The following is a 22,477-nucleotide window of genomic DNA, read 5'->3' on the forward strand; positions in this document are numbered from 1 at the left end:
CGCGCCACGCTATATATCAGCCCCCGCCCACACATACTATTGCATCACAAAACTCCTGAAGATGGATGTTCTTTGTCTGGAGTCATTGATTGATGAAGATTGATGTTTACATTTAAATTGGTGTTAAAATTGGTTTAAATTGGTGGTCAATGTCCCAGTGGACAGACACTGGAGAAGCCCCTAAATGATGTGGAGCAGTCCAGGTCCAGAGGCAGCAAATCAACCTAGCAGTGTTTTTCAACCTTGGGGTTGGGACCTCATGTAGGGTCGCCTGGAATTCAAATGGGGTCACCTGAAATGTATAGTAATTGATAAAAAAAAAAAAAAATACTGATATTTATATATATTATTTTTAAAATTATGATTAAAAACACCACACACAATCCTAAACAACTGTTTATACTTTCACTTACTGGAATTTTAATCGAGTTCAAATAAAATGCAGCATATAGAAATATCTGAGCTGGTGCATATTGATTGATGGGGTTGCCAGAAACGTATTTTGTCAAAATGGGGTCATGAGCCATAAGAGGTTGGGAAGCCTGCTCCACCTTTGAGATGATGTGAAATGTTTGTATGTCATGTGACGCCTCTTATAGTGCTGCATGTTTTTCCCACACAAGTAGTCTCATCAGTCCGTTGAACATTTCCCAGTAGCACCGTGAAGTGTAAAGGTGTTTTTTTTTTTTTATAACAGAGGACCACAGCAAGGTTTTTATTTGTTTGTTTGTCGTTTAGAAACCAACACCTTCCTCTGTGATGTTCTCGGCAGGACGTCATGCACCATGTCCCATGAGTTGCAGTGGGTGGACTAATGACAGAGGTGTTAACCAGGTCTAATGATTCAGCCTTTCAGCCTTTAGCTGTTACCCTGAGCTCCTTTGTTAATGTCACTGATCACTCTAGTCTGCATTGTTTGCTTGGAGACTCTGGAGAGAGAAGCCGCACAACTCCAATCCATTTATAGACAGTTTAACTGATGAAGATTTCAACCCTGTAACCCTTTTTGCAAATCAGCCATTCTTGATTGTAAGTCCCCTGAGATTTTTTATTTTTAATTTTATTTATTTATTTATTTATTTTTGGAAGACACGGTTTTAATCAACAGATGGTTCTTGTGAATAGTAAACACAAAATGCTTGAGTGTTTATTTTTTTTTGTATTAGTCAAAGTGCCTCTAACACTCAGCTCCAATCTGGCTTCCCTGACTGAACTCTTGACTCCAGTAGATTCTGTTCATGCCTAGTAGCCACAAATACACCTTTATAGTCCCAGTGCCATCCTGAGTTCAGCTCCTTTCTTCTAAACGGCCCATTTTTAAAGTGGCCTTTTATTGTGAGCAGCTCGGGGCACACCTGTTCAGCAATCAAGCGGTGTAACGAGCATTCTGATTGGCCACACCTGTCTGGTGGATGGATAATCTGGGCGAAGGAGAAGTACGAATTTAAACTTGTTTGTTAACAAAATGTAAAATGTATGTAATGTCGGCCTAAGGGGAGAAAAAAAGACAATATAATATAATGTTTTATATTTATCCTCTAACGTTCAGTTTTTGCTCTCAAACTTCCAACATCAAAACAAAAACACAATGTTCATGACATGCAAACAATTAGGTATACGTTTTAAAATTACATTCTTTGTTTCTACACCTGTCACAAGTGCCTGGATCTCAGTTTTTTACAGCCGGCTACTGAGTGTTTATTAACAATGGAGCAATGGAGTGATTGCGGACACAGAGAAGGTGTGTATGAAGCTGTGATATGTTGCCCGAGCTCGAGGGAGGACATGGTTTAAGTTACATTTACACATACACACTGCATGAAAAGTGGGATTTTCGACAGTTAGCAGCACTGTAGATTGTCGTGGAAGTTCAGGTTTGCGACTGCATACGACAATTTGCAGGAAACACCCACAACTGTCGGGAATTGTCGTGAATGGTCAGAAATTGCCGTGGGCTTTGCTGGGCAGTTTCCCCCCCATTACCCCCCTCTCCCTAATTCAAGGGAAGGCTTTAACATGTAAATGATCGTGCTGTGAGCTATACAAATGCAAATCAGTGTAGCATGGTAGCAGGGGGAGTGTTATTCCAGGTAAGATCTTTCTAAAAGGTATTAACTTCATTTTAATCCTTATAAAACCCACTGTCAATTTAAAACATCCACAAAAAGTTTTTATGCATTTGAATTTTAACACATTTTGTCAATACTGAGAAGTACGCTGGTGTATTAGGGCCATATGTAAAAAAAAACAAAAAACAAACAAAAAAAAACAACTATTTTAAAAGAAATATATTCAGAGAAAAAACAAACAAATTGACTTTAATCATCATCTAAATAGGTTTTTAAAAAATATGTAAAAATGTGTTATCTACTACAATGTTATGTAAAAAAGATTAATACAACAACCACAACAGTGAAAAGCAACCACATTTTAACTAGACAATTTAAATGGGACACTATTTCCCAGGACTTTTCCCAGGTTTGTCTAAATGAATACAACTTTAAACATATTAGGCTACGTTTGGAATGAGTGTTGGGAGATGGGCAAACCACATCTCGCAAGTTCTTCCATATAACAATGAACTCTGTGGAGGACCCGACGAGACTCCGGGTCCTCATCCAATCACGTGAGGTCATGGGCGGGACTAACACGGAAGTACTTGCAAGGAGTTCTTCGCTTGTCTGAAGAGGCTACAAGGCGAGGCTACAAGGAGTAAACAGACTTCTTCACAACTTTATCTAACTTTGCTGATTCGTTGACTACAATGGCTGGACGGCGTCTTAACTTCGCCTCCCCCTCAACTCCTCTGCATGGACGCGAACACCTTTCCACAGCAAGTCCGCACACCGACGAGAGGAGAGTGCTTTTGAACGCTGTTAGTGGGCTGTCTCGTCAGATAACTACCGCCGACACAGACTCGGACTGACTGCCTTCTTGCCTTGGAGATGAAAAACAGGCCAGAGGAGCCCAACTCTAAGTGGAAAAGACGGATGCAATCCCAAAATTGCGGTAAGATGAATATGTTCGGTGCCTGCTTGCTAAGCTAGTAGCCTCAAAGTAAAGCTTTCTTTCCGTAGCCCAAGCTAAAAGTAGCCTGAACCAGTGTGTTGCTTTATCAAAGTGTGTTTCTGTGTATTTACAGGATGCAGTACGCCGTCTTCACAACTCTGAGGCAACTTGGAGGAGCTACAAACCAGAGCAAGGGTAAGATTTAAAGAATAGGCTGTGTTCATTCTGCTGCATAAGGAAAAACGTAAAATAGATACTCATCTTAACCGTACATTTTGTTTTCACAGACTGACCTCGTGACCACTGTGCCTGATGCCGATAAAGACACTATTGTGTGTAAGTAACGTACTACTTTCTGCTTAGTGTTCAATGTAAGGAGATGCATGTTAATGCTGTGCCTAAGTGTTACTGTCTTATACTTGCAGCGCAGGCGGAAGCTGTGAAAAGTTCTCTGGAGCTCTGCAGCCTCACATTCAGAGGCAAATCCTAAATACAGGGCAACACACCACAGACGTTTACAACATGGACAAAATTAAAAAAGAATGTCATCTGTTACCTACAGCCCAGACGCAGCAAACAGAGCTGTGCCTAGGATCATGGAGGAGACTGCTGTGTGTTGTGTTTTGTGCTATGTATAGGCTACATACATTTTTTATTATTATTTATGCCAATAAAGCTCTTTCTGTGAATAAACATGTTGCTGGCAATTTTTCTTTGCTCAATAAATTCATGTCCATAGGATAACAATAGGTGTATATTTCAACCAATTACGAGTCATTTTCCTAGCAGATATCAGCTTCACGGCCGTTTCGGCTAATGCTGCGTTCAAGGCAGGCTTTTGAAACCGTAAGTTACAGCTTCAAGTCACAACTACGACTTGGTAGCGTTCCAGGTAACCCGTAGCTCGTGTTTTTACCATCCTGTTGTCTGTGAAAGTTCCCTATAACGGCCACTCGTAACTTCCGACCCGTGAACTCGTACCAGATCGAACTGGTATGACTTCACAGGAAGGAAAAACACAAAGTACGAGTTTCTTTGAACGCACCATGAGTTAGCAGCCCCCGCCCTTGTCAGGCATCAATTGGTCCTCGTGCTACGTCACCACATTCACGCGCATCCCTTGGCTGCACACACAGCCCTTCATGCCGTTCTCTCTCCTCATTGGATAACACTTGTATCCCACAAGGAAAATTTTCTCCTCGGGTTACAGCAGAGCAGAGTGACGGAGAGACTCGTGTTTAGGCTGAAATACTTCATGTAAGTGATTGCTGACGGAAAATAGGACTATTTAGGACTTATATTAACAAAAACATTCCACTGATATCTGCTTTAAAAGTAGCCTATATCAACCAATCACGAGTCATTTTTCTAGTTTAAAAGTATACATATCAACCAATCACAAGTCATTTTCCTAGTTTAAAAGTATATATCAACCAATCACGAGTCATTTTTCTAGTTTAAAAAGTATATATCAACCAATCACGAGTCATTTTTCTAGTTTAAAAGTATACATATCAACCAATCACAAGTCATTTTCCTAGTTTAAAAGTATATATCAACCAATCACGAGTCATTTTTCTAGTTTAAAAGTATACATATCAACCAATCACAAGTCATTTTCCTAGTTTAAAAGTATATATATCAACCAATCACGAGTCATTTTTCTGGTTTAAGAGTAGTGGTTTCAACCAATACTGAGTGAGGCCATTCAAGCCCCGCCTGGCCGCTGCTGTTCATATGCTGATTAGAGCCATTAACACCTTCTGACCAGGCGCTGTTTCGCCGCTATTCATATGATAATTAGCCCCTCCACCAGTGGTTCGTTTCCGTCAGTATGTGGCACGGACAAACGCGACGTTTGCAGTCCATAAATTGTCGTTAATTGCCGGTAATTAGGGAAATCTGCGGGCGTTTATGGGGACGAAAAACCCACTTTTCATGCTGTGACAGTAGCATACAAAAATGAATATTTCCCCCTCTACATTGCCAAAAATAACATTGTTCAACCCAGATCATTTTCAAAACTCGTCATTTACCGATACTGCTGAACTGGAAGGGGAAGAACCCTCCTGCCTATGTTCATTGGATTGGAGAGATGATGTGATGTTGGGATTAGATTTAGAAAAAAGAAACAGGCATACAGTACACAGGTTGGAGGATATGTCACACAGTAGTGTATGATTCTTTTCTACCAGCAAGTAACACCATTGAGAAAGACACAAGACAAGCGAATAGTAGTGTAGTGTTCTTTTACTTTCTGATTCTCTTTTAAAAAAAGTAGTAACACAGCTGTTAAAAGGTGAATAAAATAGTTCAGTCTTTTAAAAAGGGAGGAGGGGGGCTACTTAAGTTCAAGGCCTGGGGTAGGGTGAAGATGGGGGTCTTGGCCGTCAACTCCTCTGTTCCAATCTTGTTGTGGTGTTCTGAATCCGTCCTCTGTTCCTGTTTTACTTATCAAGTTGTTTGCGTTGAATCCAGCCTCTTGTCTTCCATTCCTTACACCGCTCTCCCGTCGCCTCACTTGTCTTTCTCCACTGCAGCTTGTTCTCCCTCTGCCTCCTCTCACACCATTTTCCTTTGTCTGTGTGTCCTCTCCTCTGCTACTCACACCTGTGTTAATCAGTGCAGCTCTCTGCTGTGAGCTCCTCCCAATCCCAAGAGTAGTCTGTCACAGGTGTACCTGATAGTCTGATTGACTTGATCCAGCTATGAATTAGAAAAAGCAAAAAAAGCAAACACAAACCAGGCACCAACACATCATAAGCAATAAATATATGTACTGTAAATATAAAGTAAGGGCACATCAAACTTATAAACAAATAATGGATCAAGCTTAAAAAAACTACTTATTCCCACCTGTGACATTTCCCCCCTTCTTTAATAATGGTCGTCCCGACCAATTACTCAGTTTGATACCTTGTTGGAGGCAATCCAAAATTAGCTCGTTGTGAGCGGCGTACAGCTAAGTGTTCTGATTCGCTGCAAGGGGCTGTTGACCACAGGTCAGGTGGATTGGCCTGAGCTGGATCGATTGTCTCTGTGGCCGATGGTTGGGCTGGATTCAAATGTAAAGCAGGAAGCCACCAAGTAGGAGGGGGCAACGGGTTTGGCTGTTCCACTTCTGGAGGTTCAAGGGTTCCTGCTGGTTCCTCACTGTCCCAGCCTTGTAGAGTGTGGTGTTTCACCGTGGGGCCCAGGTCGGTTATCCAGTCCACTGGTAGCCTAGCGTGTCTCCCAAAAACCACAAAATGTGGGGTCATCCCTGTTGTGCTGTGAGTGGTGTTATTATAGGCCTGGATGAGGGCTGGCAGTTGGTTGGGCCACTGTGTCTGGTCAGTCTCTGTCAGGGAACTTAATAGTCTCAGAAGGGTCTGATTGAACCTTTCGCAGGCACCGTTCCCCTGTGGGTGATATGCCGTGGTGCGGCTCTTTTGACACCCATAAAGCTGACAGAGCTCCTGGACTAATGTCGATTCAAAGGCAGCTCCCCGGTCAGTCAAGATACGTTCTGGGCAGCCAAAAGTCCGAATAAGGTTATGGTATAGTGCTTGGACTGTAGTGACTGCAGACTGGTCCTTGGTAGGCACTGCAAGGGCATACTTGGAGAACAAGTCAGTCATTACTAGGATATAGGGATACCTGTCATCGGGGCGTCCCAGGGAGAGGAAATCTACTCCCACAACTTCAAATGGATATGAAGTTAAGATAGGTGTTAAAGGGGCTCTCACCTCTGGTCCAGCCTTAGCACACACACACTGTAGACAGGCTTCAGTCCATTCTTTTACATCTTGTGTCATCCTGGGCCAGTAGCAACGCTGCTGTAGTGTTGACAAAGTCCTTGCCGTGCCAGGATGACCCATCCCATCATGGTATGTCCTCCACATGTCCTTGGTTTCCTGCTTTGGAACAATTACTCTGAAAGTTTCATCATCAGAACCAATGTCACATAGTCTCCCCAATACACCCTTCTGCAATACAACTTTGTTCCATTGTCCAAGCAGCTGTTTCATGTATCGTGAGGGGGAGCCACATACCTCAGGCCGCGACAGTTGCTGCTCTTTCCACTGTCGCATCTGGGCGAGGTCCGGGTCCCTCGCCTGTCTCTCCTCCCAGGTTTTATCTTCAGCCATAACCTGGTCTACACAGACCGGCCTCCTCTCTTCTTGGTTTGGCAGTCTAGACAAAGCATCAGCATTTCGATTTTGAGTACCTGGTCGATATTTGATGGTGTACTTGAAGTTTGCCAGTTGAGCCGCCCATCGCTGTTCCACTGCTCCGAGCCTGGCCGTCTCAAGGTGTACCAGGGGATTGTTGTCAGTGAAGATGGTGAACTCTGCACCATAGAGATAGTCTTTGAACTTCTCTGTGACGGCCCATTTAAGGCCCAAAAGCTCCAGCTTAAAGGAGCTATAGTTCTGGTCGTTACGCTCTGCCGGGTGAAGGCTACGACTAGCATAAGCGATTACCCGCTCTTTCCCTCCTTGAACCTGGGCAAGTACTGCTCCCAGACCCTCAAAGCTGGCATCTGTGTACAGTCTGAAAGGGAGAGAGAAGTCAGCATAAGCCAGAACAGGTGCATTTATCAAGGCTTGTTTTAGGTTGTCAAAAGCTTGTTGACACTCTGGGGACCAGCTTATGGGAACGTTCCTCTTATCCTGAGCAGTGGTGCCATGTGTCAAAGTATTTAAAGGAGCTGCAATCTTAGAAAAGGCAGGGATAAAACGGCGATAATACCCAGCAAAGCCAAGGAAAGATTTCACCTGTTTTGCTGTCTGAGGTATTGGCCAATCTCTCACCACTGCTGTTTTAGCTGGATCTGTCGCAACCCCATCCTCACTGATGACATGTCCCAGGTAGTTAACCTTGCGTTGGAACAGGTGGCATTTTCTGGGTTGCAGCTTTAACCCATGCTGGTGGAGCCGCTGGAACACTTCCTCCAGGTGGCGCAGGTGACTGTCAAAATCAGGGGAAAACACAACAACATCATCTAAATAGATCAGTAATGAGTCATTTACCAGGTTTCCCAAGCAGCGTTGCATCAGCCTTTGAAATGTGGCCGGAGCGTTGCACAGGCCAAATGGCATCCGCTCAAATTCATACAGGCCGAAAGGGGTGGTAAATGCAGTCTTCTCTCTGTCAGCAGGGTCCATTTCTACCTGCCAGTAGCCACTCGCTAGGTCCAGCGTAGAATACCATCGGGCTGCTTTGAGTCCTGTCAATGATTCTTCGATGCGGGGTAGAGGGTAGGCGTCTTTATGCGTGACTGCATTCAGCCTCCTATAGTCCACACAGAATCTCCAGCTTCCATCCTTTTTCTTTACTAGGACAATAGGGGCTGCCCAAGGGCTATTACTCTCTCTTACCACACCGCTGTCCAGCATGTTCTGCAGTAGGGTCCGCAGTTCAGTGTACAAGCTTGGAGGAACAGGTCTATACCTCTCTCGACTTGGTGGCGCAGTTCCAGTTGGTATCTGGTGTTTCACAACACCAGTGCAGCCAAAATCCTCATCATGACTTGAAAACACTTTTTTCCACTTCTGTAGCAGATTACTCATCTCCCCCTGCTGGTCAGGGGTCAGGCCATCTCCCTGTAAGGACAGCACAGGATAAGACTCATCATTGGTTACTTCTGAAACCCCCACCCGCCTTACCGCCACTTCTACAACATCTGGTGCTACACTATTGAGGACCAGTTCTTGGTCCCCTTGTATGTCTGCTGTGGCCACTTCTGTCACCTGGGCCAGAGGTTGACGCTGAGGGACCTCTACTGGGTAAGGGTTGGGGTTGCAGATCCGACAAGGTACTTGACCTCGGTTCAATGTGGCCAGGGTCCGGCCCACACACCACTCTGTGTCGCTGTTGGGGAGGGCCTCTATCAGTACACTACAGGAGGGATTAGCTGCACCTTCAGATACTTGTGTCCACAAGATCATCTCCGAGTGAGGTGGGATGATGGCCGGCTGTTGACGGGACAACTTTGCCACACCCTGGTAGGGTGGAAGAGGAGCCCTGGTGGTAACTCGCTGACACACTGTAAATGCTCGGTCCCATACTTGACCTGCTGCAGGAGACATGGTGGTTTTGAAAGCTGCCAGCCCGGGATGGTTTCCTTTGGTGAGAGCAGACCATACAGGTTGAATAATGTTCATGCCAAGTATGCCTTTATTTGGTCCTAGACATTCATCATTGACAATTATCACTCCTTTTTCAGGGACATGGATGCTTCCTACCATACAGTCAACCAGCGCATAGCCCACATAAGGAATCTCCAAGCCGTTAGCAGCACGCAAGACCAGCCAGGGAGTCTCAGCAGCCTCGGTCACACCAGTTCCTCCTAGGTGTTTCCTAAATAGACTTTGGCTCAGCAGTGTAACTTGCGATCCTGTATCAAGCACAAAAGGTACATGGCATTTATTAATTTGAATGATCACATCAGGACACTCACCGACTAAGTTGGACTTAGGCCGTGATGTGGGCTCTTCATCTCTGGTGACTGCCCCTACTGCTTGGCCCTCAGCTGTAGGGGGGGCTAAAAACCCTGGGATCCTGATGAATTGCGGGGGCACCGGCGTTGGACATGTCCAGCTATACCACAATTCCGGCAGATGGGTCTGCCTTGAGGGTCCCACTGGTAAGCTGTAACTCGAGCACCTGATGGCCGCTTTATCTGTGGGGCTGGTGGTATGGCCATGTGACGGTCCAGAGGATGGGTGGTAGGGGCTGTAGACACTTCTCTGGTTGACAGTTGTACCTTTACCTCTTCCATTAGATTGGCAGACAGGGTGTTCATCTGTTCTCTAATCTCTTTTCTCAGTTCTCCCAGCAACCCCAGTTGAAGTTCAGCTTTTATCTGGTCCTTTAACTGTTCCATATTTACCACACTTGGAGTCGGGGCCGTTATTCTTTGGGAGAGGATGGCGTTGTCTCCTTCTTGTAGCTCTTGCTCTAGGGCTCGGGCTTCTTTGCAGGCAGCAAAAAAAGTTAATCGTTCGTGGCGTCTTAGCTGTCGGTTCAATTCTTGTTTTATGGGCCCAGCTTGCAAACCCACCATCAGCTGATCGAGCAATAAATTTTCACTGTCGTCGGTTTCATCTTGGGCCTGTTCTTGCCATCTAGAAAGGAGTTCTCGCAATCTTAATATAAAAGCATTCACATTTTCATCAGCCCGCTGCTTGCAATTAAAGAAGCTAGCCCGTGATTGTGCTTTTGTGGTTGGTTTGTCATATAATTTTTCTAAAATGGCCAATACTTTTTGTCCATTGTCTTTGTCTCTCGAATTAATTAATTGGAGCTCACGCTTTGCTTCACCCTCTAGAGCACCCAATACAAAATCAGCTTGTTGCTGATGACTCAGTCCTTGTGCCCTCAACATGGCCTCCACTTGAACCCTCCATTCTGAAAATTTTCCTTTTTCACCACCAAACTTTGGGATCCAAGCAGCCCCCATAAACCATGGCATAACAAACTGTGCATTTATGGATGCATTAGCATTACTTGACTGATCTGTCATTTCTCAACAGTGAAGCTGGTATCCTGCCAACAACGCCAAAATTTGAGATGTCACACAGTAGTGTATGATTCTTTTCTACCAGCAAGTAACACCATTGAGAAAGACACAAGACAAGCGAATAGTAGTGTAGTGTTCTTTTACTTTCTGATTCTCTTTTAAAAAAGTAGTAACACAGCTGTTAAAAGGTGAATAAAATAGTTCAGTCTTTTAAAAAGGGAGGAGGGGGGCTACTTAAGTTCAAGGCCTGGGGTAGGGTGAAGATGGGGGTCTTGGCCGTCAACTCCTCTGTTCCAATCTTGTTGTGGTGTTCTGAATCCGTCCTCTGTTCCTGTTTTACTTATCAAGTTGTTTGCGTTGAATCCAGCCTCTTGTCTTCCATTCCTTACACCGCTCTCCCGTCGCCTCACTTGTCTTTCTCCACTGCAGCTTGTTCTCCCTCTGCCTCCTCTCACACCATTTTCCTTTGTCTGTGTGTCCTCTCCTCTGCTACTCACACCTGTGTTAATCAGTGCAGCTCTCTGCTGTGAGCTCCTCCCAATCCCAAGAGTAGTCTGTCACAGGTGTACCTGATAGTCTGATTGACTTGATCCAGCTATGAATTAGAAAAAGCAAAAAAAGCAAACACAAACCAGGCACCAACACATCATAAGCAATAAATATATGTACTGTAAATATAAAGTAAGGGCACATCAAACTTATAAACAAATAATGGATCAAGCTTAAAAAAACTACTTATTCCCACCTGTGACAGATAAATATGACAAAACCTGTTCACATTTCATAAGAGCCTGCCTTTTGACTGACCCATTATTTATTTATTTTACTTTACTTTCTTTCTTTCTTTTTTTCTGCCCGGATTGTGATTGTTGGGACATAGGCTACATAGCCTATTTTTTTTTTCTTCTTTTACGTATGCCAGAGGTCCTGAGTGTTGTTATTATGACCATAATGACCATAATGGTCAAGCCAATTTGGTTGTGTCCTTTTTTTGTCACTCTGTGTCTGTTTTTGTATATTTGTGTAATTGTTTTCTTCTTTTCGAGTGGATGTGTTTGTGGGGATGCAACATGGATCGGGGGTGGGGGTGGGGTTCACAACTTTTGTAAGAAGTGCTTAATTAAAGGTTGACTATGTAGAAATACAAGAACAACAACAGAAAAAGAATTCCAGCAGTCGATTGCCAGACCGTTGCTAGGTAAAACGGGCCGTTGCTAGGGACTCCGCTCTGAACAGAGGACAGCAGAGGAGGAGAGCTAAGCAGGATATTTACCTTATGTTTCATTTTTACCGTCATTAACAGCATAATAAATGACTTGCAGCTTGTTACAGGGACAGTGGAGGTTCTCTGCCTTCCACACCGCTGCTGCTCAGAGCCTCCGCTGTCACTGCTCTCCTCAAGTTGGAAAAAAAAAAAAAAAAGGAGCTCCGTGGCACCGAAAGTCCGCGACGATAAACGTGTTTATGACAGATAAGTCTACACAAATACACCCATCCTAACAAGTATATGATAATCCATTGATCCACCGATTGATTATTAAAAAGGCTTGGTTGGAAACAAACGCATACGACCGGGAGGAGGCAGGAAAACAGCTGAGAACTGAGCCACATGTCGGCTACAGGCAGGTACGAATGTAAACAGAACGTTGACAGATAGTCAGTTGTTGAGCCCGTCAAAAAAATTAAAAATAATAATTCAGACTAAAAAAATTTTTTTGTGGAAAAGCAATACTTTCATTCTGTACCCCTCTAAAGGCCCCATGGATGTATTATTTTTGAAAAAATATAGCTTTTAATAAATATTCTACATATTCAACCTTTAACCAATGATGTCAATGTTTTTGATATGGAAATGATAAATATATAAATTTAATATTCAGTTTCACAAACCTGCATAAATATGGCAAGATATGAGCATGCCAAACCTAGGTGGCAGTGTAACAAAAAGACCAATTGTTTTCAGTGTTTTAAAGGTCCATTTTCATGTAAATGAAAGGCCAAAACACACGGAAATGTTACAGTTTTTGCTACTGTATGTGTAAATGGGGCCTTAGATGTGATTGTGGACTTCAAGGGAAATTGCAGTTTTTTTACAATCTGGAGTGGACCTCATTTCTAGCATAAAATGCGATTATTTACTCACCCAGATAACTTTGGTGTCATTACAAGTTGTTTCGACGAAATTAGATCCAGCTGAGAGCCGCGTTTATCCATATAATGTGAGTCTACAGGGCAGCGGAATGCAGCCTCTAAATAACACATTATCTGCCACGAAACTCGTTCATTTCACCAATATTTTGTCATGATACGCTAGTGCTATTCCCCTCTGAGTCCGGGGTTAGCTGTTATCAACATCCGAGGTCTGTAGGTTGACCTGGGCTGTGGAAGCTGAACTTCGTCCAGCTGCTCATATTGTTCTGACAAGTCGGAAACACACAGAAACGAACCATTAGCAGTAGCAACTTTCAGGTACCACGCGGCGCTCAGAGATGACATCATCCAGGTCAGAGGTCAGTAGGTCAACCTACAGACCACGGATGTTGATAACAGCTAACCCCGGACTCAGAGGGGAATAGCACTAGCGTATCATAACAAAACATTGGTGAAATTAACGAGTTTCGCGGCAGATAATGTGTTATTTAGAGGCTGCATTCCGCTGCCCTGTAGACTCGCATTATATGGATATGCGGCTCTCCGCTGGATCTAATTTCGTCGGAACGACTTGTAATGTCACCAAAGTTATCTGGGTGAGTAAATGATCGTATTTTATGCTAGAAATAAGTAGCCTGATGCATCAGCCGCTTATTTCATTACATTTCATATAGCGTCTGAACACGAGCCATAGGGATTCGTTTGCTTCCGGGAGGCGGTTGCTTACATTTGCTTCAACTAATCGCTGCTGCTTGGTGGTCACGTGCGCTATACACCGGTTAAGCTCATAGGTTAATCTTGAGCGCTTGAGTTCAACGTCGTCGCCTTCACTTACCCGTCTGTTCGCTGATTGGTCCGTCCGCTCTGGCGGACGGAGCAAACCGAAACGCATTGCTAGTTCCCTGACTACATGGTTGAGGCAAATGAAATTTGCCAGAACCAGTAGGCGGCGCTAGCCTGGCTAAGAAATAAGGTCCAGATTGTAAAAAAAAAAACACAACTCCCCTTTAATTTTACATTCAAGATTTTGAAGTCAACACTACAGGATAACTTTTTAAAAGTTTTTTGACTTCAAAGTACTTGGGGCAGTTTAGCACCAGTATTAAGAGCATTTTTTGGAAGCTTTGCATTTACTATCCCTGACCTTTTATTGCTCCTAGGAGGTCTGATAGCATTGCTTTGCTGAGTGAATACCTGTGTTTTAATGGCAGAAATATGTTGCCTCAGACCGACATAAACAACCGCTCTAGAGGAAATCCATTCACAGATTGAGTCAAATTTTAAGCATGCATACAGTGTGTGTGTGTGTGTGTGTGTGTGTGTGTGTGTGTGTGTGTGTGTGTGTGTGTGTGTGTGTGTGTGTGTGTGTGTGTGTCCTCAGTTATCAAGTCCTTGGCTGTAAACCAAAACCTTGGGTTTTCTTTTTGTTGAGCTGGGATGTCTAAGACTCTTAGCAGCAACAATAAAGAAAACATTTTGAACAAAAAGAAGAGGGAATAAATGAGTATGGATGTCTAACCAGAATACAGCAAAGATCATTGTTTCTTTTTACTGCATATTGGCTGTGTTCACCATCTGTGTCTTCTCCATTTGACTTTATAGACTCCGGTTATCTCAGCCTCAGGCACCATGCCTTTTCAATGCAGACACCTCATCAAAAATACGAGTGACAAGCGTGAACATGACCATCTGAGGGAGAGGAAGCTGGGACCAAATAAGAGCTGCCCAGCATCTAAAGAGTGCTTTTTTTTTATTTCTTTTTTTAACCACAGCACATTAATGTGTCATTTTTTATTATCCTGTGAGTATTTCGCCACTTTTCCTGGATGTTGACTTTTCATTGTGCTTACAGGAGTGAAAACCTCTTTCTTTTTTTTTCTTTTACAGTTTTCCCTTTGGACTGAACTTTTGTCACAACCTCAATCAGAGATGTCAACACAGGTGATTCACATTTGTCATTGTGAAAAAAAGCTCTCAGCAAAATCTTCCTGCTGTTTGGAAGAGATGTCTGAACCAGTCCCCGAGTCAGTATTTTCTGACGAAACACCGAGTACACTACACATTGGCTGAAAAACAACATTTATGTTTTATATACACCTTCTTCATTAATATAGAAATGTGCTGACATAGATTCCCTAATGGAGCCTGAGTTAATAAGGTGCCTTTACCTTCTTTCTTCACTCCACATCATTGTTCAAGCACCGCCATCACCTTCAGTTTTTTCTCTTGTTATTTAATTACACAGATCCATGCTCTGCTAATTAGCAAACATGTCTCTCTTTCTTTCATGTGAGTCAGTAACATCAGCATTCAGCCATGAGATGACAGTCACATCCTGATCCTGATAGGACAATAATTTGGACCTTGTATAATATTTCTTTTCTTTTCTTTCTTTCTTTTTTTTTTACATTAAAGGGATAGTTCAACATTTTGGCAAATTGGCCCATTGCCATAATCGCTATAGTCATAGCAGTAGGTTTGTTACCTTTATTTGTCGGTGTAAACTATTTTTAGAACGGAGGAGCGGAGCAGCAGGCTGCTCAGAGCTATGCTATGGAGGCTAAAGGAATTTCTTGGTTTCCCTCATCAAACTCATCAAATACAAAATCCCAAAACTCCAAAACACTTTCGTGGACAAGTTGTGACCTGCATAATCACCACGCTATGAGATAATAACGGAACGTTCCGAAACGGAGCCGTTTTCGAGGTAAATACAGGGTAAATACATTGTCTGCTTGCTAAAAAACTGTCCCTGAACGCAACGCGCATCAGCGGTTTTGCATGAATTTACCTCTAAAATGGCTCTGTATCATAACACTCCGTTATTATCGTATTATTATAGTAATGTGCAGCTCACAACTTGTCCACGACAGCCTTTTGGAATTGTTGGGTTGTGTATTTGATGAGTTTGATGAGGGAAACCAAGAAATTCCCTTAGCCTCCATAGCATAGCCCTGAGCAGCCTGCTGCTCTGCTCCTCCGTTCTAAAAATAGCTTACACCGACAATTAAAGGTAACGAACCTACTGCTATGACTATAGCGATTATGGCAATGGGCCAATTTGCCAAAATGTTGAACTATCCCTTTAACTAATGTGTCTTTTGGATGTCTCTCTTCTGGTGTGCCCCATCCTGATGCATTTCAGCTGTGCCTCCATGGCCCAGTTCACATTGCCACTCTAAATCTGATTTTTGACATATCCAGATTGGAACCAGTAGGATTTTTTTGACAGTCTGAACAACCAACAACCACATGAGATCTGAAATTTGTAGAGAGTTTGTGTTGTTGCTCAAATAGTGCGTTAAATGACCAACACCAACATGATGCACCAAATGCCCCATTCCACTGTCCTTCCTGTGGTGATGGCGGATTCTGATCAGATTTGCCCAAAAAAATGGGATTTGGGCTGGAGTCTGAACAAGGCCCTTGTGAATTCAAACCCTAGGTCTTTCCCAGTAAATCCTTTATGGTTACTAAATGACGAATATGTTTGGGTCCTGAAATCCTGAAGCCAAATAATTTATATTGAGAAGAAGCAACTTAAGTCCTGATCTGACTGTGTAGAGGACACAGATGATGGGCTGAGTTTCTGTTGCTCTGTAAATCCTCACATACGAGCAGCTGATTTTTTCTGAGAATGGAACAGGCTACAATAGACTAGAATGCACTATGAGCTCTCCAAAAAATAAATAAATAAATAACAGATGCAGATAATTCCTCTGCCCACCTGTAGACACGCCCCTGGTGCAGTTAGCAGGGCAGACTGAGCTCTCAGAGATTGTATGGCAGTGCAGTGGGTTGGGAAAATTGATTACAAATGTCCTCAAATGGGTTTAACAGGGAAAAGACACACAGTTACGCACAATCTTAAGTGAATTTATTATAACAATAAGCTGTAACATATGGGCTGACAGCACTAGAGTCACCTCCCACCAGCCTGGGGGAGATGTGTAGTTGTAACCCCAGAGGCTCCAGTCATCCCTCTTCATCTATCCCAGCTTTAAATGGATGGGAGGCAGCATAAAAGCCTTAACCACCAACCGGTCTAGTAGGAGACACTATATTGAAATAATAAAACTATATCTGCATAAAAACAGGGATAAAGACGTTGTGTTTACTGCTGCTCATAATTGGACTCTGATCATTAAATGCAGGGTGACTTTTTAATGTTTATTCTTTTTATGTATTTATACTTAATCTTTATTTCACTTAGCTCTATTCTTATCTGCTCTTATGTAAAATGCTTTGAAGTGTCTCTGTGTGTGAGATGCACTATATAAATAAATGTGTCTGGCTCCCTCTGGATAATTAATAGTGTTAGCTAGCATCACATCCGTTTTAAAGTCTATTCAAAAGGTATGTTTAGGTGCACATCTGATATAGCTGTGGGCCACTGAGCTGGTCTGTTAGACAAAGGATGAAATCATCGTCAGTAATAAAAAAAATCATGTATCTTTTTTTTCTTCTTTTTTTTGTCTCAGTGAATCAGACATTTGTTTCTCTAACACCCTAACCAGCAGACAGAGTTTCCCACTGAGGTTTAACTGAACCAATTTCTGACACCCAACAGCTCCGGCTCTGAGATGTTTGTATAAGTAAGAATCCAATTTTCAGTTTTGTTTAGTTTTTCTTTTTTTTTTCCTGGATGACAACATCTGCCCATCCTGCCTGTCTGAGAGAGAAGTCAGATGACAGATCTAAACGGTATTTTCATTACTCAGGTTCAGCAGACAAAACCACACTGGAACGCCACCGATCAGAATAATGTACATCTGTATACTGTTGATTCACTAATGCAGTTCAGTAAGTCTGTGTGATTTATTTACACCCCCCACCCTCCACGTTGCCTCCCTCATCTGTCTACTGTCTCTTCTCTCCGGTGGGAGAAGGGAACATCAAGCAGACCAGACTGTGAGATGCCAGATCTCAGAGGATCAGTTCTTCAACCGGCCCGACCCCTCTCGGTCTGCGTCCTTATTCTTGTATGAATAATCGCGCTAACTTCTTGTTAAGGTGTGGTTTGTACTCATGCATCTGACACCAAGCAAACATGTCGCTGACATTTATATTTACAATCACTGTCAACTGCCTGTCACCGTTTCAGTTCTTGCACAGTTTACAAAAATAACTGTGATAGATTTACAGAGTTTGTCGTGTTTCATATCAGCTGCTTGCTTTCAGATATTTCACAAAAAAAACAGGCTTTTTATGTCTGAGACAATCTCGTCCCACTGAAATACAGATTGAACAGTTGTAAATTATAATGCCAATGCTTAACAATATGACTCACTATAAAAAGAGAAGGGTTGATCTGTGTACATCAGGTCATGCTTAAATACTGTAGCATGTGTGTTGTGAAAACTCTTGTAGCTAGGACAAAGGGGTAGTAATAATGTCATGTCATGACAAACATACAGATTAGATAATATAACCTAGTTTTGCTTCTTAAAGAAGAAGTAAGCGATCCGGTCGTTTTGGCTAATGCTGCGTTCCAGGCAGGCTTTTGAAACCGTAAATTACAGCTTCAAGTCACAACTTACGACTTTGTAGCGTTCCAGGCAACCCACTCGTGTTTTTCCGACCTGTTTACGGCCACTCGTAACTTCCGACCCGTGAACTCGTACCAGATCGAACTGGTACGACTTCACAGGTCAGAAAAACACGAGTTATGGGTTGCCTTGAACGCACCATAACTTCTTGTCAGCCGATGGAGTTAGCAGCCCCCGCCCTCGTCATGGATCTATTGGTCCTCGTCCCTTCGTCACCACATTCAGGCGCATCCCTTGGCTGCACACACAGCCCTTCATGCCGTTCTCTCTCCTCATTGGATAAAACTTGTAGGATACAAGAAAAACCCGTGTTTCGGTCCAAACACTCTATGTAAGTGATTGCTGTTGGAAGATATAACTATTTAAGACTTATATTAACACAAAAATATCGCTTACTTCTGCTTTAATGATATAATTATTACATCTATCTATTCTCTCTCAGCCCTGACCTGATGCTCATTTTCTTTTAACAGCTTTTACTGTGCAAATGTATTTCTTTGTGATTTTGGTTGGATGTAATGGTTGGGTTTAGGTTGTGTTTTTAGTGCACTTGATTTCCTACAAATGTAAGCCCAATTTCTGCCTTTAGCAAATGGTTGAAATAAGTATTTCATATGACATATTACTACTAAATAATACAATAATATAAGTAAGGGATAATGTCCGACAGGGTGTCCATTATCAGGAATTAATGGACTTTGCGGAAGCAACCATCCGACACTTTGCGTCTTTGTTCTTGACCGATAAGACTATACAAATATACACGTCATAACGTCATCTACATTATATGATATACAGTATAACTTTATCCACCGCTCCATGGATTGCTTTCTTGCTGGCTTTGTTACAGGGATAGTTCAACATTTTGGCAAATTGGCCCATTGCCATAATCGCTATAGTCATAGTAGGTTCGTTACCTTTATTTGTCAGTGCAAGCTGTTTTTAGAACGGTGGAGCAGAGCCGTGAGCTGTTCAGAGCTACGCTACGGAGGCTCATGGGATTTCTTGGTTTCCCTCATCAAACTCATCAAATACACAATCCAACAACTCCAAAACGCTCTGGTGGACAAGTTGTGACCTGCACATTCACCACGCTACTGACAGCGATGCTCGACAAAGCCTCCTCAAACCAGCGCCATCTTGGCTCCCCCTAACGCCAAATCACTTCATGCCCCGCAACTGCAGTCGTAACGTTTCCACGTCACCTGCAAACCGCCTCTTTCAACATATCTGGTTATTTGCAGTCGCACAGGTAAAGCTCAGGGTTACAGCGCATGTAAGGAAGAAAGAACAAAAAGCCATCTACAGTATAAGGCAGCCTTGGCTGAAGTGTAAACTTCTATATGCCACTTGACTCCAGGTTTGGAGCAGAGACTGATTCAACAGTAAGTTAATGGAAACTATGGGTCGTGTTGAATTCAGATGTGTTTGAAGAGCTTTTCAGACAACTAATAGTGTTTAACATGAGGCTTCAGAGGAGAGCTGTGGTGATGAAAGAACTGCTGTGAACACAAGGTAACCATATGTAAACTTTAAATCACAAGGGCTTCGGCCCCTCGATCATAATGAGCCCGTGACCTCCCCCTCTGCACGACCATCAAGCCAAACTTCAGTTGCTCTTACACAGCATAATGTTGTCTGTGATAATACACAGCTGAGGAGGTGACTCAGTTGTAGTGGAGGTCTTCATTCCAATGAGTGCTTTGTTGCTTAGCTTGTAAATTTGCATCACGCTCTGGCAGTTTATGTTAAAAGTGGAGGCAGTTTGAGGCTTGGTAAAAGTGGTTGCAATCAGCATTACTGCAGGACACTGATGATCACAATCACATTCAGCAGTGATAAACAATGTCCTTGTGTCTAGGAGGTGAGCAAAACTACACAGCAAGAGCTCCCACACACACATACACACACACACACGTACACTGTCAGTCACACCACAGTGCACATCAGAAGCCGGAGCTGTCCTCAGGCAGCTCGAGCAGAGAATCTCAGGCAGCTCCTTTTGCAGGAAAATGGCCTCGGCTATTGTGGTGTGACTGTCACATTATGCTGCACAAATCTCAAATTAATTGTGAAAGATTATTTATTTAACTCGGCTGCACATTTAAAAGCTAAAGCGGTGTTGACATGTAGTAAATTCGTTTACCGTATAGGAGACGATTCTGTGGCGCCATTTTGACCGTGGTGGTTCAAATGCAAATGTCTGATAAAACAAAAAAGAAGTGCAGTTGCTTCCAACAAGGCAACCTAAGTATGAAAATTATAATTATAATAAAAATGACAGTAATGCTCTGTAAAAGGTTTGAGCAGAGGCTGAAGCTGCATCTTATTTAATAGACAAAACTAAAATCACACTTACCCTGTCATACAAGTGCCATTCTGAGTTTTTTTTTTTTTTTTTTACTGATTGTTAAATTAAATGCTGAATTTCTAGCTCCAGTCCCTTGTGTTCCATAATGTTGTTTCTTGCGTTGTTCTTTTCTGCCCAATTTATTATCTGATAAAGATTCATTTTTGACTTATTTTTGGAGACAATAACTTAATAAACCTAATAACTCTTATGGCTGACGAATATGAACGCATTGCACACTGCACTAAAAGCAAATCAAACAGGTTTTGGATCAGGAAGGACATTTAAATCACACATCATTTCCCAGTGAGCATGTGTACAGAATATAAACTTACCAGCAGCCACATAAAAATGATCATAACCTTTAGTAATCTTAAAATAGAAGCACGACAGGAGATAAACAAGGCCGAGAGCTTCAAGTGAGGCTGCCATGTACTTGTTTTAGAGGGATATTTCTAAATTTTGGCAAACTCACCTATTACCATAATCCCTATAGTCTTAGCAGCAGGTTTGTTATAGTAGCTATAATTGTCGGTGCAAGCTGTTTTTAGATCTGCGGGGCAGGGACGTGAGCTGCTCAGTTAACGTAACAGAGCCTCATGGTATTTCCACGTTTCCCTCATCAAACTAAATACACAATTCAACAACTCCAAAACACTCTCATTGAAAAGTTGTGACCTGCACATTCGCCACGCTATGAAATAATAACGTATACGTATATGTAGCAAATACTCTGAATTACTTTTGAAGTCACTCTGTCGAGCAGCCGTGTCTGGAATGTAGCTAGTTTGCCTCGAAAACAACTCTGTCTTATAACATTCCATTATTGTTTCATAGCGTGGTGAAACATGGATAGCCTACTTCTCTATCCTGCAGCTCCTGAGCCCGAGCAGACCCCAATTGGGGTCTAGCGACTCGTCGTAAAATAAATAGCATCCAACAGAATATTAATAATTCATAAACATATTCATGCTACACATCAAAACAATCAGAAGAAACTCCGCTACAAGCTCATATAAGTTTTTACATTCACCGAACACAGCACCAACACCAAGCAACTGATGACCACATATCAAAATCTCCATTGCACCATCCATTCAAACATTTTCACCGCTAGCAGCATGCTACTTCATGCTACACACGTAAACACGGTGTCATATGAAAGCTGAGACTCAGCTGATTCCATCGGTATCATCCATGTCACCCTAACCAGTTGATATAGCTAATTTATTTGAAGTAGCTAATTTTTGAGGCACATTTGTTCAATGTGTAAATTTGCTGCTTTTCTTATTTCTTATTTCTAAGACCAAACCTCTGCAAACCAGCAGCCAGAGATGAGCAAAAACAACAAACACTATTTTACCGCTAGAACCAGAAACGATGTCTTACCTTCGCTGTTTTGCGGTGAAAAGTTGTGTTTGAAGGCAATAAACTCTGCTTTTAGTTAGTCCAATGTGTATGTCCGTCTTTCCTGACACATCATTCCTGACACTCAACGTGTCATTTCCTGAGGACTTTTCGTTCCGAGGAGGGGGCGTGCGTCATTTTTGCTGCTACTGGCTGCTGATTAGTCGACCAGGATCATCTTGGGATTGGCCAAAGCCCCTGTCACTCACACCGAGATCCCGCCCTGTCTGCCTCAAAACCAATCAGCTCCGTCCATGCGCACGGAGGAGCTTCACTTAGCCACCAGCTCGGACGTGTTTACTGCAGTTTCTGACCATCCTAGCGGCATTTTTTCCATAGTGACCCGGTTCAGAAGAGTTCTGTCCCTCTCTATGTGTGTGTGTGTGTGTGTGTGTGTGTGTGTGTGTGTGTCCCCTGGCCTGTGGTTTACTATTATTAGCCTAATAGCGTCCTGGCTGCTAAGCATCTAAGCAGCCAGCCTGTAACTATGATTTTTTTTTTTTT

At 42.8% G+C, this 22,477-nt stretch overlaps 1 long non-coding RNA gene across 1 annotated transcript; it reads left to right on the top strand.

Annotated features, from left to right (window-relative positions):
- Positions 1 to 2,789: 2,789 nt before the first annotated feature.
- On the top strand, positions 2,790 to 3,565 carry LOC311005601. The gene is made up of 4 exons (XR_014596357.1): positions 2,790 to 3,009; positions 3,143 to 3,204; positions 3,297 to 3,345; positions 3,435 to 3,565. It is a non-coding gene; the product is annotated as an uncharacterized lncRNA (long non-coding RNA).
- The last annotated feature ends 18,912 nt before the right edge of the window (positions 3,566 to 22,477 follow it).

This window comes from Trachurus trachurus (genome assembly GCF_905171665.1).
Source record: "Trachurus trachurus genome assembly, chromosome: 22".
Lineage (NCBI taxonomy): Eukaryota > Metazoa > Chordata > Actinopteri > Carangiformes > Carangidae > Trachurus > Trachurus trachurus.